The 17524-nt window shown below is 40.8% G+C and overlaps 1 protein-coding gene across 4 annotated transcripts in view; it reads left to right on the top strand.

Moving 5' to 3' along the window:
* ncanb (neurocan b) overlaps positions 1-17524 on the top strand; it is a 145203-nt gene that overhangs the window by 25453 nt on the left and 102226 nt on the right. The window lies entirely within an intron of this gene.

Genomic DNA, 17524 nt, shown 5'->3' with positions numbered 1-17524 from the left:
CAAAATGCAGCAATATGCCATAACTGAGGTGACATTTAATTTTTGACAAAATCACGCTAAAATGATGTCGATGGTTTTATCTAGCTGGTCAAAAGCACTGCATAGTGTCTTCATTTTTGGATAAATGGCTCATAAAGACAACAGAATGGCAATAAAAACAACTTTTGGTTATATATATATTTTTTTAAATAAACAGTGGTAGTAGGCTTGCTAATTGAATCATGTTGCTATTTGAAGTTCAACATTAACATTAGCCAAATATATCCATCCTTTGCATAGTATAACAGGAAGCTCAAGCAAAATTGTAAAATCCCATTTTATTTTATTAGGTTGCTAGCTTGAAAGCCCAACATTAACTTTGCCATTTCTTGGTTAAGCCCCACTTTGGACAGTTTTTGTGGTGTTCAACTGTACTCAATTTTTGCTTGCTTGCTGCGCAATGGGCAGCGATGTTTGCATGCATCTACCCTTGACCATAGTCTGTATCTCCAGATCAGCTGGCTCATTGATCAGAACTGGATTTAAATTGACCCTGCTTGAGCAGCCATTTGTGGGGCTTTGTTTGTGAGCGACCCATCTGTATCATGGCATCCTGCTTCTTCAGCCCTCATGCATATTGTAGAAGATCCTGTGTTTGTCCGGCCGGCTTTTGTCCGTGTTCCAGATCAAAAGCCCTGCTCTTTTTTTTTGGCCATTGTTTTCACCAAATCTGCTCTTTTGTGCCATACTACAACCCCACCCTTTCTGTATTTTCCGGATCAGTAATCGCTTAGTTTTGGTCCTGTCATGACACCTCAAGAGGACGTGTGCTTCCACCCAATCCGTCCACTTCTCGAGTCTTTAAAGCATTATCTACTCTTGGCATGAGGTTGCGACTCTCACCTTTTTTTTCTTTTTTCTTTCTTCGGTGATGCCACGTTCTGCCTGGCTGGCCTAAGCGCAGTCTGGAAACAGATAGGTGGATTCAATTTTACACTTGAGTCATGGCCAAAGCAGACGCTGGAGGGATTTGATACTTCTACACACGTGATTATTATGTATGATAAACTTTGGCAATTTTTTTTAGCTTCATTCAAACAAAGAAAAAAGGTAGCATTGATATCACTTTTTAGGAAGATAACTTGAGGCGTCACAATGGCTTTTGTGAGTGATTGATATCCATTGTTCTGCAAATTAAGGAGAGCATGAGCAAAAGCAAGCAATGTTTACAGATGATTCAGCCAGGTTCAATGTTAAAATGATGAAAAAGATGACAGAATATACTAAAAGAAAATGTCAAAAATGTCAGATTTTCGTAGTATCTGAAAATGTCTGATTTCATTAATATTGGATTGGATTGGATAACTTTATTCATTCCATATTCAGGAAATTTCATACATATACAAGGCAATCATTATTGAAAGAATTGCTGATAGGCCAGTAACATTATCACTGTTAACTTCCGTACAACCATCCTTCAGAAAAAAACTCAAAAGCAACCACAAAAAGTCTAATTTCTGCCCCATCTGATTGAGATTGTTCAAATTTACAACTTAATTTGAAACTGTATTTTTTCCTCTTCAATTTTTTTACATCCTAAATGAAGTACGTTGACGTGTGCTTGTTTTTTTTATGTAAATGACCTAGCAGACTAATAAAAAAAATCTTCCCACAAATAGAAAAAAACCCTGAACTAATCTAAACTACATTGCCACCCGCTGGGGCAGTGGTTCTATCAAAACCTGACTTCGGTGTGGGCGGCGTGGGATCGATTCTGACTTGGTGCGAGCATGATGAATTAATGAAGAAATAAACGACTTCATTTGAATGGCTCATAGTTTGGCGTCATTATCAGAGTGTGAAATGCACTGATTTCCACTTGCTAGCTAACTCATTGGCTTAATAACACCAGTACCGACGGATCATTTGTTTGATAGACAGCTCAGTGCCCGGCCCCATTCCCAGCAGAGGGAGGAGAGGCTAGCTTTGCCTTGCCTCGTAGCGCATACACACGGCTCGAGCCATATTGATCCCGCTGTCGCCACCGGAGCCCAGCGAACGAGTGGTGCAGCTGAGCCAAAAGACCCCCCATCCCATCCCATACAGACACACCATCATCCTTTACAGCTTCTGAATATTCATCAAAAGCCCCCTCCCTACACAGACACAGAAGCGACCCCAAATGTATTATTCAAAGAAAGCATTTTGCCTATTAAATACTCTAAATAAATAATGGCATCTGGTAACTGCGTGGTGTGCTGAATTAATGAAAGGCAAGCCGTGATTGGAAGGGGCTAACAGTGGGTTGGGGGGGGGGGGCTTTTGGTGCTATAGTTTGTAAATGGATTGAACTGTCCAGCATCCTTCTGCTGCTCGCTTTTCTTTGTTGGGTGGATCAAGCTCCTGTTTTTTGATTTGCTTTCTCTTCCAAACCTGTCTTCAAGTAACCCCCCACGGGAGAAGCAAACACTATGGAGAGCTGTTTATTTTCCAAATATGCTTGTGATTTACCCCTTCTTTGTCTTTGAGGATAAAACGTCCCCTTGGGTGGGCTGTACACGGCAAAACAAAATCAGGAATTAGATCATGAATGTCTTGTGTATTATTACAGTTAATAGACAATTATGGTGCTCTTGATGAAAACAGTAGATTAAAATAAAGGGAATTTCGCATTCATCTGTTATGAGAAAAATAGAAGATTTTGGACAGTAATGCTTGAGGCATGAAAACTTTTATGTCCTTGCAGCACTGCCTGGAAAGAAAAAAAATATCTTGGGAATCAGAGAAGAGTATTTACTAGTTATAGCTTCAGTCTATTTGGATACATAGCACTAAATACATTGTAATGGGTGTTGTACAACATTTATAGAAGGTGTAATACTGATGTGCTATTTAAGTGTTGATGTGCACGCAGATGGCGAGTGCTTTTCTACTCTTGTGCCGCTAACCCTCACGAGGATGAGCGCATTTGTTGATTTGGGACTGCAAGGGTTCCATTTGTAGCTGGACAAAAGGAATGCAATCCATTTTGTAGAGAAACAAAAAGATAGTGTTAAAATACAACTGCATAATTCTGTTTAGTGTTCAGGTTTGGATCAAGTTTATTATTAGGGTCTGCTATTAGTCTTATAAGTATTTGACTAACCATGTTTTGGTAAAATGATAATCATCCTCATTATTTTGACTTACTGGATATATCTTGGGTTTAGGAATAAACACCAGTTTTGCTTTGTGTGTTATTTTTTGGGGTGCTTTATCCGCTTGTCACGCCTTATTCACCCCCCGTTGCAACAAATAAGACTTGACATTGAAGGCACCTGATTTTGTTGTGCAGTTTGCCCTGGTTGAATTTTATTTTTTAAATTTATTTTCTTTACAATGTGGAGGGAGGCCCGGCTCGCGAGCCACAAGGACATTGTTTACAAACCATAAACAGATTTTTAACCAGAGAAAACCAACGGCCGGTCAACTACGAGCAACATCATATTTATCAGGGAGGAAAGGAAGGTCGTCATGTAATTTGCATTTAAATCTATTCATCCTGCTCACGCTGAACTTCACATCCTATTGAATTTGCTTGCTGTATTTTTAATTGATTTCTGCTTTGTTTGACTTTCGGACTAATGAAAGCAGTATTTCCACGTTTAGGATCACAGGTTGTATTAGAGTTATATAAATGTAAATCAAAAGCTGTCTAACCAGGCCTTTCATTCAACCTTAGTGAATGACTTCTGACTTAATACAGTATTTAAAAAATAAATAAAAAAAGTCTTTGTCTTTTGAGTCTCCTTCATTGGCTCCGGCAGTTGAAGGAATTCAGCCATTAAGTCAATTTACATGTATTTCAACGTGGCAGAGTAAAGTGCTGACTTACTAAATCCGGCACTTTCAATCAGGCAGCTTTAGATAGGCCGTGAATCTTGATATCTAATGGCGGCAACCTTAAGGTAGCTTATGTTACATTTTTTAAGAGCAGTATGCCGGCTTTGCATTTTGAATTTCTACAACAATGCTCTTTAACCCACTCAAAGTTTGTTGGAAGTCTGAGAATAATCAGCAAACATGACAGACTGATTTTCTAGCATATCTACCAGGCATGCTGGGCTAAAGAAATTAATTCAGGTACATTCAATGGAATCAAATAGGTTATTGTTGATATCATCCAATACGCAAAACTGGATTCAAGATAGAGATTTGTCAGAATTCCACTTCCAAGTCTTCATCCAAACAGTCCCCAAATGCAAAGTATATTTTTGATCTTGCTGAAGCACTGAACCTGTTGTCACTTTGTCGTTGGTCCAGTTATTCCAGCTGGGCTTGTTTTGCTTTTCATGACATCAACAAGAAAATTGCACTTTAAAAGACTCATTTCCATTCAAATAGCCTTCGAGACTTTTGTCTGTGCCAGGCAAGACGTGGAACTGCTTGCTTTTCAAATGAGGAAACACCCCTGCTGCCAATGGCTCTGCTCAACATGAAGGTCACCTGTCATTGTCGAGCTTCATCATTCCAAATAGGGAAGCTGAAAAACGAGGTTTCTTTAGCTGGAAAATTCCCCTCTGTTCGTGATAGTCTTGCAATTTCAAAATGAACTGCGGGGATTGTTTATCATTAATTCTTTTATTCTCTGTACCACATGGGTTGTGGGGGTGCTGAAGCCTATCCCATCCAACCCTGAATAATTTGGCATTGAGGCATGAGAAGACCAACTATTCACGCTCACACTCATGTAGGAAAATTTTTGGGTGTTCAACCAGGGTGTCAGGAGCAGCCCTGCTGCTATTCCCACTCTCGCTTTGTCCCTCCTGCGTGATTCATAATTACTTCCTGATTTGTGTATTTAAACACCACTGAGTTTGGTATTCATTGTCGGATCGCCTGCGAAAGTCCCTGCGCAAATTCCTGCGTAGATCCCGAACTATGCAGCCACATTACCTTGCTCCTGGATTCCACTTGTTTTCCCTAGTCCAGTTTTGTTTCATGTTTCGTTTCACAAGTCCTTGTTGCTTTGTAAGGTCCCTTCTAAGTTATTAAAGTTATGTTATGAGCGCCGTTCACCTCGTCTTCACCTGCTTCCCCGCGATTGGGTCCTAATCCCTCCTACCTCGCCTCGATGTCTCCCGTGATCGTAACACGGGGATCTGGCAGGAAACCAGAGCATCTCGAGAACACCCACACAGGCACGGGGAGAACATGCAAACTCCTCCGGGGATGGAACCATTCATTTTCCGTATCCCTGAATTGATGTACAACCAAACGACATATGACATGATGTTATCTAGAATGGGTGGCATCATACACAACTTCATAAAAAAATATAAATAAATATAATCCTGTATCCACACTGATTGATTTGCACAGGAAAATCAACTAGAGTGAATGGAAAAGCTTTGCTGCAAGCATGTGAACACCCTCCCACCTGCCACCTCTCTAAAGTCTCCAGCTCCAGGCTTACATTTTCTTTTGGATCACAGGATGTGATGGATTGATGGCAGTGCATATACTGCAGTGTGTGTCACTCTCCTTGTATGCTATCTACAATAGCACCCCATAAGCTCAATCTAATGAGGTCTGCGCTTCAGTGACGGACTTTGCTGTCACAGTAGGGCCGGGACGTCTGTCGCCTAACCGCCTTCCCCTATGCGCGCCTCTTTTGATACTGTCGAGTACAAAGCATGCAAAAGCAATCCTTCATGCCCCTCATACACTAACACATACACGCAACAAGGGGAAAGACAAGACTGCAGGCAGAGCATTCGAGACCCCGTCTTAATTGGCCCCCGTCTTAGCGTGACCTTCATCGTTTTGACAGAGCGGTGGGAATTAGAGCGAGACGGCAAAAAGATGAACTACTTCTTGTTTCTCCTCAAATCCAGTCAACACTACACGCTCAGGAGGGCACCAGACAGGAACTTCTCATCTCATCTTCTGAAACGCTTTATCCTCATTAGGGTCGTGGGGGGTGCTGGAGCCCATCCCAGCTGAGGTGGGGGACACCCTGAATCGGTGGCCAGCCAATCGCAGGGCACAAGGAGACAAAGGACAACCATGCTCACTCACAATCATACCTAGGGGCAATTTAGAGTGTCCAATCAGCCTACCATGCATGTTTTTTGGAATGTGGGAGGAAACCGGAGTACCCGGAGGAAACCCTCAATCCAGTCCTAACTCCCTTGTTTACATAAATTACTGTAATGAAAATTTAATGTGGCTGCACAGTGCACTTTGTAGTGTTTCCTAACATTGTATGTGCAGAACTAAAAAGTTTCAAAAGCCCACAGGAGGCCATTGAACCTCCCCCGTTTCCATTTTGTTTCTGATGTGAGGCCATGAGCATGTGACAGACAGTGTTTGGTTATAGTATTGGGTTTTTCAATTTAAAAAAAAAACCTAGCCAGACAAAAGAAGGTATAGTGAGAGAAATTTGCAACCCAAGGGCAATAGTAGTCCGTGGAACCCATTTATTTTGTTTGTTTCTTAAACAGAACACGTTGGCATAACTCAGGTTAATGACAGTTTTCAGCAATGTTTGTCAAGAAGTAACCCAAAGTCAATTAGCAACTGTCACTTGATTGAAATGCAATTCCAAAGTGACACCTAGGGCCAAGGGGCCAGGGGATAAATTGAATTGGAGACCCCTGGTTCAAGGGGAAAGAGGGAAAGAAACAACAAAAGAGAAATAGTGTTATATTTAAAAAATGGATCTGATGTGAAATGTTGAGATTGGAGTCCTTGGCTAATGAATGCTTTTGTTATGTTTTTGCTTTGGTGGTTGCTAAGAACTTGAACTTTTGCCACTGTGTGTCATGTTATTTACTGTTTTTTTTACCGTCAGGTTCAGTATGTTAAAAGTCAAGCCGTGTGTGGTTTAACAGTGGAGTGGATGGAACCAGTGGAGGTGGCAAAAAGATGCTCACTGCACTTGACTGTGGCTTTCTAAAGCTCCCCTGGGGTTTTAATAGGGGGTGGGGTGGAATCTCCTAACCACCTGCCTTTTAGCCGTGTGCTTTAGAAGGTATAGATTTAAAGCTTTACACACATTTATACAGTAGGTGCTGAGACAGCAGCACTGCAGCTGAAAGTGGATTTATAGAAGCTAGTGGAGATTTTCACTGGCTCATTTATAGACTGGACTTTATTGTACACATTTTATACTGTAGCCCAAGGAACTGTCTTAACCAGGGTTTAGCTTTTTCTTTCATTCTTGTGAAGAAGATTGAGATGTTAACCACCCGATTTGACGAATCGATTTTTCAGTCACAGTATGTCCCTGTTTCTTTAAGGGTCAGTCTTGGTTGCCAGGTGTCAGCATTTAAAAAAAAGTTTCTGATAAGAATCTGTTTCATTGTATCATTGTATTAGTGAACAATTGTTACTTTACTTTGTATCGATAGTGCGGCCCGGTGGCGCGAGTGGTTAGCTCGTCGGCTTCACAGCTCTATGGTCCAGGTCGGTCCACCTGTGTGGCGTTTGCATGTTCTCCCCGGGCCTGTGTGGGTTTCCTCTGGGTACTGAGAACATAAAAACTCCACACGAGATGTTCCAATTGAGACTTGAACACAGAAATTGAAAGTTTGAAGTAGACAGTCTACTGCCTGCAATATATAGCAATCAAATGTTAATCATGGTTTTTCGGACTTGAAAATTGAAATTTCCATCCTTCAAGTTTCTTAACACTGATGTTTTAGCAATCACTCCGCTTGATTGTACTCTGTATTCTTGCTTATTATTTCAGACGCCATCCTCTAAAACTTACCACTAAACGTTTTTTGCAATCAGTGCACTGCAAAATGCCTTAATTGGCCGCGTTTTGTCCTCAGATTGCACTCTTAAACGGCGAAGTTCTCAAACTAGTTGAGGCCACGGAAACCTATCCCTCAACCTTAGACACAAGATTTAGAACCGCTTCTATCCCTTGCACCAACTAAGTATAAAAAATATTTTGCGGCTGACAGGAGATTCAGTGTCATTCCCTGGTAAAGCATAATTTTACATGTTGGAGGTAAAATACTTGTTGACAAAGAAGCTAGAAAGGAACATGATTGAAGTCTCCATTGAGCAACGGGTGTGCACTAGAATGCTGAAATAGTAATCTCGCAATAACAGCATGCACGGTGTCACCCACGTTGGCAGCGAGCTAAAGTCTAAAAGAAAACAACAGTTGTTTTCTAACAGCCCTTAGTTTTTACATTGGCGAGTGTAGAGGAGGAGATGCTCAAATCCAATATTTCATTTATACCTCTCTCTTGTATCACTTCATTTCAGCACCAACTGTCAAACTTCCTCTACTTTTTAACCTTTTACCCTGAAAAAGATGCTTATTTTCTAAACAAGTACAACTATAAAACCTTCCATATATATCATTTTTTCACAATATTATGAAGCTTTCCCCCCCTATTTTTATCTACGGGTATTTGAGTGTAGATTAAGAACCACTGCTTTATCTAAAGTCCATCATCAAATTTCATTGTTAGCCAACCAATACTGGTTCACATTTGTTTTTGTTTTTTTATTTAAAGTGCAGCCCCAAGCTGTCAGGTCTAAGCTGAAGCCAGCGGCTTGATTCCAGAGACCTCCTGCAAGTTAGCATTGCCCCCTGCCTTTGTCTCCTCTTTGTGATGATGGTTGGATAAATGAGCTGTTTGCTTTTTTTGGCAGCTTTCAGAAGGTCATGCCGGCTCTCGCCGTTGCAGAAAGGGGGATGGGGGGGTCTGGGACGTATTCCGCCCCGGTAGCCCTTTAAAGGTCCATTAGTTAGAGATGTATTAGCCCATTAGACAAAACTCATCCGTGCTTCGTGCGACTGCAAAGCAATTCCTTCTCGGTTAAAATGAAGCGTTTCTCATTTCTTCAGGCTACTTTTGTCTTGATTGGGGGAGATCAGATCGCTTTTTGGTATGAAATGTTACACCTTAAGCAGACCAAGGTGGAGCAATTACATTGGGGAAGAGTGAACCTTTGCTTTTCGTGCTGGTTCGGAATAAGATCTGCATTTAACAGAGAAAAAACCCCAAAGAATTTGGAAAGTCCTTTATTGATGGCTTGTCATATATTTGCATTTTTGAAAATGATTCTTGTTATTTGGAACATGGAGTCAATGGACTGGTTTTTAACTCCAGCAAATGTTTGGTTAAGTTTGCTGATTAGACATTTCATGACAAATTTGCGCATTGTAGATAATACTCATCTTCACTTAATGAGTCCACTGAAGCAAAAACCAGCTCGGAGAGGCTCCAGGTCAGCTAAAAAAGGTGAAAGTGCATTTTAGAAAATGGCTGAATTTCCTTTTTACCTTGATCTGCAGTGGAACTATCTGCATCGTTGTCATGATATGGCAGGTGTTTGCTTTCTCTCTTTCAATAACATCCTTTCAACAAGCTAAATTGCCTTGGGGGACACCCTCCTTTCTAAGAGGATACAAAGCGTCGCGGGTGTCATTGCAGCTGATTGTGAAAACAGACACACTCCCAGCTCATTCATCTTAGTCCCACTACCTACTCATCTGTCTGCATCCACAGTGACTCGTCGCATGGGAGCAGCCTGTGCTTTCAGGTTGCTGGCCGTTAATCATAGACGCCATATGTACCGAAGAGTTCAGCCCAGTCATTAACATTGGAATTTTCTTCGGTATGGTGCCGTTGCCACCTCCAGTTTTTGGGTGTATCTCACAAGCTTCAGGAAACGGTACTCGGACGTTTGGTCGCCGGATGTTTGGTCGCCCGGACATTTGGTCGCCCGGACATTTGGTCGCCGGACGTTTGGTCGCCGGACGTTTGGTCGCCGGACGTTTGGTCGCCGGACGTTTGGTCGCCGGACGTTTGGTCGCCGGACGTTTGGTCGCCGGACGTTTGACATGACCGAGAGTTTACTGTTGAAACCAGCTCTCAAAATTATATTCACCCGGGCGACCAAACGTCCGGCGACCAAACATTCGGGCGACCAAACGTCCGGTCACGTCAGGAAACATGTTTCGAACAGTTTTAATTCATTCATTTTCTGTACCACTTATCCTTGTATGGGTTGCTGGAGCCTATGCCAGCTAACTTCAGGCGAAAGGCAGACTACACCCTAGACTGGTCGCCATTCAGCCATTAGGGCACACAGAGCGACAGACGAACATTCGCACTCCCAATCATACTGTCACTAACGGGAATTGAGCCCTCGCCTGTCAGGCAAGTGAACCCCTACACTGAGGGTGGAAAAATGAAGTATTCCACAAATGGCCTCGTCGGTGCAGGGTTTTCATTCCAACCTATCAAAAGGATATCTTCTCACCAATCTGGTGTCCTACAAGTGCAAAGTGGATTGGCGTCAGGTTGTTGTTTCAGCAGAAACCTCATTGGTTAAACTGTCTGTGCTGGATCGGTTGGAACAAAAACCTGCCCTCAAAGTGGCCCTTTGAGGACGGGTTCGCTCACGCTTGTCCTTCACCATCAGGCGGTTAGCTTTCATTCACTTGTTAAATCAAGGGGTAGTGATAGAAAATGCCCTATTGGAAGAGGATTAGTATTGCCCGTGAACCTCTGGCTAGTTGCCAATTCCTTCCCAACCTCTGTGTTACGTGCAGCGCATTGGCACGGGGTAAGCAAAGTCTGGAATTGAGTCTATTGCGCTGACATGAAGACACCCGTACTAGTTGGCGGTAAATGCATCTTGAATGTAAGATGCCGGATGCGAAGAAACACTGTCAATGGTCCAAATGTATGACATAACATTCAATTTGTATTCCGCTGATATTGACAAGATGGCTGCTGCTACTTATATGTATGTGTATATATACGTGTGCAATGCTGTTTTGCGGATCAATTTCTATTAAGTCAATTATGAGTCTTACATGTGCACATTATTATTTAATGAATTGTGTTCGACTTCTAATCCAGTATTTAATCCTATTTTTTTTTATTGTGCGTTGTTGACACATTAGTACCATTTTTCCCTTTTTTTCTAGTATAGTATTTAAAAAAAAACATAAAAATGAAAATCTGGATAATTGTCTTAAATGTGTGTTTTAAATAGCTAGTAAAAAATATGAAAAATATTTTGAATAATACTTGGTTGTGGTGTTTTGCCTTTGGTTTTCCAACATGGAGTTTTTGGACAAAAATTAGCATTTTGTTGTTGCGAAATAGTGTGTTTAGTATTCTGTTTTCCAGAATCCATGTAAATTTATCTACCTTTATGATGTTCCTAATCTATTTTGGAAATTGGTTGTGTTCTTCCAACATAAAGCAATATTCAGGGAGATTTTTCATAGCACTAATCGCTTTGGAATTAACTAAATGAAAACGAAATAATTGCACCGAAGCCAAAAGGCTGTGTGGAGCAGCACACAGTTTGTGCTAACGTGATAAGAGGAGATAAGTACCTGCAAACCTGCGGTTTGACCGGGGGAAATTTACAGCCTGCCTTGCGGGCTTTTATTCATTCCCACCACTGTCCCAAATCATGGAAAGATGCATTAAGGCACTCTAGCCTTGAATGTGGAGTAATAAAGTGATTTAGCTGCTTAATTGGAAGCAAATTAGCCGCGCTTTACGACAGAGAAGGGATGGGCTTCCAATGTGCATTTCTAATATTTCACTCTGGTGCGGAATGAGGTGTCATACGATAGAAATTAAAAGTTTTTTTTTTTGGTTTTTGGATACCATTACTTACGGTCAGTCATATGGAATCCACTCAGTGCTCGTCTAATGTTGAAGACTAATGGTTCTTATTGTTGGAGTGTCGTGCCATTAACCGGTCATACATCCCGGCCCTTTTGTGTCATTGCTAATGACTCGCGTTTTTGAACCAATTACCACTTGGAGGACTGACTGACTCGTCATGTAAGGGTGGATATGATTAATGACAGCATCAGCCAGCGGGTTAAATGTCCCATTGTGGCAAAGATTGCACGGCTCTCGGATATGTATCCCATATATTAAGTCTGGACAGGTTAATGAAGTCATTCACTAATTAATTCAAGTACTTCATTATATTAATCGAGGATTAACATCCGAGACATCAGAGAAGTGAAGCTTACTCTGCTTTTTTCGGAGTATGATTCGAAATGGATTCAATTGAGAACAGCGTATGGTCAGAGTAGAACTTATCATCAGGTTTGAGTTATATTGATGGGGGCACTTGAAGTCTCACACTATGTACATCAATATTTAGCTGCACCAGAAAACATCATTTGTCTGTCAGATGTCCTGCAGGTTATTTGCTATTGTCATTTGGACAGGTTAATAATCTTGTATGCCTTCTTAGCAAGTGGCTTGGTGCTGAGAGGCAAAATGTCTAGCTGTAGGAAGAAACCATTTAAATTGTTTGGGGCTTTTGAGTTATTTTGTTTTGTTTTTTTCTTTGGTTACTTACTTTTTCTGACGTTAATATTGACAATGCATTTAAGTGCTGTTGTATATTGGAAATGGCAGCCCTAAATGAGCAGTCATCCTAATTTTCAAAGTTTTATACAGTTGTGTAATGGTTAATATTGCAATTCATGTACGATGCAAGGATAAATCACCATAATGAAATTATTTCTTGTTGTTTTGCACATTTTATTAATTTTAATGTCAAACATCTTCAAACCAATGTAAATAACAGCCAAAGTGAATCCCAGTAATGATCAAAGTTAAGTTAAGTTATTAAAATGTGGATATTGGCTTTCTTATTTGTGCAATTGTTGTGAAAAGCTGAATTAATTCATTCACACTAAGTGGTCTAGGTCCTCTAGTAAAATACAGCCGCTGTCCATAACAATACCACCTCAATTAAGTTTTATCAAAAGCTCTAATACATTTGTTCCACGTATCAAACACTTACCCTACCAAAAAAAAATCAACTTTGCTCTCGTCAGTATTTGAAAAGTAGTATTTATATTATGTGTATGACATTGTTTCATTTTCACTGAATTATCTCTTGGGTTTTTTTTAATCTAAAGATAAAACATTAGCGCCCACAGTTTGTGTCATAGTTGAATCCCACTGCACTTGCTGAATTAATTAATTTTCCTCCAGTCCTTCCAGATCCCGTAATAAAACCTACGCAGCAATTTGCGGCTTATGGTTGTCCAGCGTCCAGTTAGTAGATCAGCCTCCAAATCTTTTGGCCTGAACAACAGACTTTGCAGCTGTTTTTGCATGCATTTGTGTGTCTGCGTACGTGTATGTGTATGTGTGTGTCACACTGCAAGTATTGGGTTTGGAACGCCGTCAATTACTGAGAAATGATCAAAGCGTAGTCTGATGTTGTCTGGCCATGTGTCTTCCTTCCTTCGGGGCTGGCAGCAGCAGTCGGAACAGGAGGGAGGTAGGATGAGACAGTAGGAGTGTGTGTGTGTGTGGGTTTGTGTGGGTGTGTGTGTGTGTGTGTTCAGGAACACTCTTGCAATGTTCGCTTCACACATGACTAAAGCACTTATCATCATGTAAAGGACAACCCTTCAATTTCAAATTCCATGCGCGTTTGTTGGTGTTCTGTGGGGGCTTTTGACATCCTTGAATGAAAATGTTTTGAAATCAAACAACTTATAAAGCCGTGCCCCAGCAAAAAAGAGGCCTGCTATGATGACAGAGCGTAATAGAATGGCCGTAAAATTGTTATGCAGCTGAAGGAAAAGTGTAATTTAATACCTTTTTTTAGTTGGCAGATGATTGATGATTAATGACAGGTAAAATGAGCAAAAAAAAACTTGAATAGCACTGGACAGAGCTTAAACCTCCCCAAATGATCAAGTGTCAATGAAAAATTGTGTAGTTATAAACATATCTTTTGCCTTTTACTTATTCTAGTTGTTTAATTAAAAGTTTTGTCCAAGGTTTTAAAATTCTTGTCATGCAAGGTTAACGTGACTTAACTACGTTGTAATCCAAATAGAATTGTTACTGAGTTAACTCATCAGCAGTTGCTAAGCTATTCTATTTCACTGGTTTCTGTGTATAAATACCGGAGCCCTGATGTGCCCTTTGAATGGAAACTCTGTGTGGAATTGGTGCAACACTGCAATCACACTTTTAAGCCACTAACAAGAGGTACTCATCCATCCATGAATTCAGTCGATAGCATTTTTGGGCAATCTGAGCACAGCAAATGACGAGTGGGGTCAAATGCGATGTGATAAGTTTGGTAACAATTGAAACTTGCTTTGCAGAAGTTAATGTAAATATAAAACAATATGTGCTGTCCCTTTTCAAATAAATCAAACTCAAATGATACTTCCTAATAGCCATAGCTTTTTTTATTTTTACACATTTTGCAATGACGTCCACTTGTGTTTTTCATTTCGGCCCTCTTGTGAAAATTGCCAAAAAAGGATTGCACAGGTGCTCTGATACCGCAAAAACTTTATCCCCATTCTGTGTTGTTGCTGTTTGAACAGAATAACCAATACGAGACTAAAAACAATAAAATCCCGGTTTCTACACGCCGTGTCAAAAGGGCTGCTTTTAAAATGAAAAGATCACCTCCAGAAAGCACTACTGTCACTTCAGAGCTAAAATAGTGTCAGGGTGAAATCCAGACAATATCTATTTTGTAGTAAGAGCTAAAGCCCAACTCAATCCCTGTGTTGTCCAAGACAGACTTTTTCTGGAAGAAAACAAAAACCACCAACAAATGCTAAGATTTGCACTAACACAAAAACTTGGCCCTTCTACGCAGTATCAATTTACTCTTCTGAATGATGGTTACACGTATTCTCACACCCTTAAATAATGGTCCCACTTGGATGCGGCCAACTCACACAGAGCCCCAGAGCAGGCACTGGGTAAATAAGTAAATAAACCTGGGCGCTGGCAGGTCTCATAAATTGTGTTTCTCCCAAATGAGAGTGCCTGGGAATCGATACAGCCCCGGGGATCCCAGTGTGTCTCAGAGCAAGGACGCATGTCTGGGTCGAAAAACAGGAATTTAAAAAAGCAAGGAGCAAGGAATGAAGGCCTGGACTATAGTGGAGAATACAACATGAACTCAACTGGCTATAGTATGCATTTATTCATTTCCCATACCGCTTATCCTCACAAAGATTGCGGGATGCCAGATCCTACTTTGGGAACCTTTAATTAGTTGCCAGCCAAATCGTAGGGCACAAAGAGATGGACACCCATTCATGCTCATATTCTTAACTAAGAACAATTTAGAGCATATGTGTCAAAGCGGCGGCCCGGGGGCCAAATCTGGCCCGCCACATCATTTTGTGTGGCCCGGGACAGTAAATCATGAGTGCCGACTTTCTGTTTTAGGATCAAATTTAAATGAAGAGTATAGATGTATATTAAATTTCCTGATTTTCCCCCTTTTAAATCAATAATTGTAATTTTTTTAATCATTTTTTTCTGTGTTTTTAGTTCATAAATCATTTTGTAAAATCTAAAAATATATCTAAAAAAAGGTAAAATAAACATTGTTTTAGATCTATAAAAACTGAATATTTAGGGCTTTTAATCTAGTTCTTTTAATCCATTTATAAAAAATCTAAATATATCTAAAATGGTCCGGCCCACGTGAAATCAAGTTGACGTTAAAGCGGCCCGCGAACCAACCCGAGTCTGACACCCTTGATTTAGAGTGTTCAACCAGTCTAGCAAGCACATTTTTGGCAAGTGGGAGGAAACTGGAGTACCTGGAGAAAACCCACAAAAGCCGGGTAGAACATGCAAACTACACTTGCTTTTCTTATGACTTCCATTATTATTAAATGTTTTCTAAGCTTTCTCTCAACAGTTCTGAGTTTATTTGCTTCAACAACTACATGCCGGGCCGGATCAAATGCCCCCCACGTAGCCCACTTCTCTTTGAATCCGATTTTGCTTGCCGCCCCCTCGTTAAAAGTACACCGGTCCAGCTTCATCCCGCTGGTGACTGGTCCTCCCGACGCATGTTTCTGTTTGGCTTGTGATGAGATGCAGATTGATTTAACGGTACATCAAAGTGGCAGATTACACCGCCGCTGGCTCAGACTGAAGCCTCACACACACACACACGTCTCTCCCAGAGATTATTTAATGAGTATATATAAAATATCATTGGGCAGAGAGGAAATATTGGACGGAGGTAAAAGACAGACACTCGGGCACAACTACACACACTGAATTGGGCACTCCTTACAGCCGTATTTGCGATGATGTGCAATTTTAACTACGCCATCCATCCATCTGGCTCCCCTACAGCCTGTCACTCGTCGTCCTCCAAGCTGCTTATCAGCGTCCACAAAAAAAAAACTTGATGCCGTTGCGTACCAAAAATGGCTGTCCTCTCTCTATTGAAATAGTCGTTTCTTTTTATCAAGGGATGATTTTTCTCACTCTATGCCATTATCAAGAGACATCCAGAAGATAGAAAAGGCCTTTTAGATGTCTTCAGTGATGCGCATTGATTTGCATTGATTTTATAGTAGCGGTGGCACCTGTCTAATGACATATCACCTTTCCGTGTGACAAATTGAAGCAGAGAAATATGGAAAACAGACTTGGCGTCGATACCAAGACAGTTTTATTTTATCCTGAAAAGCCTAAGATCACAGTATTTGTGTATTTTGAGCTACAGAACATAATTTCAGAAATAAAACAAAAAAGGGCAGATACTACAACTGTTTTGAAATGAGTTATTGGAGAAATGAATGAGGAAATGTCCAAATTCTGCAATTCAGTCAATGTGGTTAGCAAGTCTGCCTCGCAGTTTTGAGGTCGAAGATTCAATCCCTGATGATTTCCAACCTTCTTGTGTGGAGTTTGCATGGGTTTTCGCCGGGTACTCCAAAAATATGCAGCATAGAGCACTCTAGCGTAGAAACACTCTAAATTGTGCCCTATGATTGGCTGGCAACTAGTTCCCCCTGCTGTTCATAGTTGGCCTGGATAGGCTCCAGCACCCTCCGCGACCCTTGTAAGGATAAACTGTTTGGAAAATGAATGAACAAATAGACATAAATTATGGAAGTAAATAGGGGAATTTTGCATCCATCTACATTACAGATATAAAATGAAATTATCACATAAACCAAACTATTGCAGCTGACCAGGAAACAAAAAGAAAATGAAAAAAAAACATCTTATAAATTATACTTGAATATAGGCATGGAAATTGGATTGGATTGGATAACTTTATTCATCCCGTATTCAGGAAATTTCGGTTATCTTTTATCGCTTCCCAAGTAAATTGTTAGCTACTTTCCTAGGAGAAATCAAACAAATTGGGAGAATAGTTGTTTGTCTCTACGTGTATGGCAAGTGGTAATCTTCTTTTCGCCTAGAGTCGTCTGTGATAAACTGCATTTCGCCGGGTCTAAATCACTAGCGGTTTTCCACTGTGTTCCACTACCAGGGGATTACTGTACAACTTTTTGGCAGCAAGTTCCCTTTTTAGTTTTGCCACGAGCAGTTTCCTCTTTGGCTTTGTCTTACTGGCTGACAAAGTGTCCAGTTGGAATGTGATATAGCTTTGCACCATTCCCACTGAATTCATGTTCCGTGGCTCCCGGTCAAGACATCTGTTATTTTTCTGATCTGGAGAAAGCCTGTTGGTTCAACGCCGCAGGTTTATCGACTGCTTCCGAGACCTTTTG

The sequence above is a fragment of the Stigmatopora argus genome, chromosome 8 (genome assembly GCF_051989625.1).
Source record: "Stigmatopora argus isolate UIUO_Sarg chromosome 8, RoL_Sarg_1.0, whole genome shotgun sequence".
NCBI classification, from domain to species: Eukaryota; Metazoa; Chordata; class Actinopteri; order Syngnathiformes; family Syngnathidae; genus Stigmatopora; species Stigmatopora argus.
This window is presented reverse-complemented; position numbering and strand designations above follow the sequence as displayed.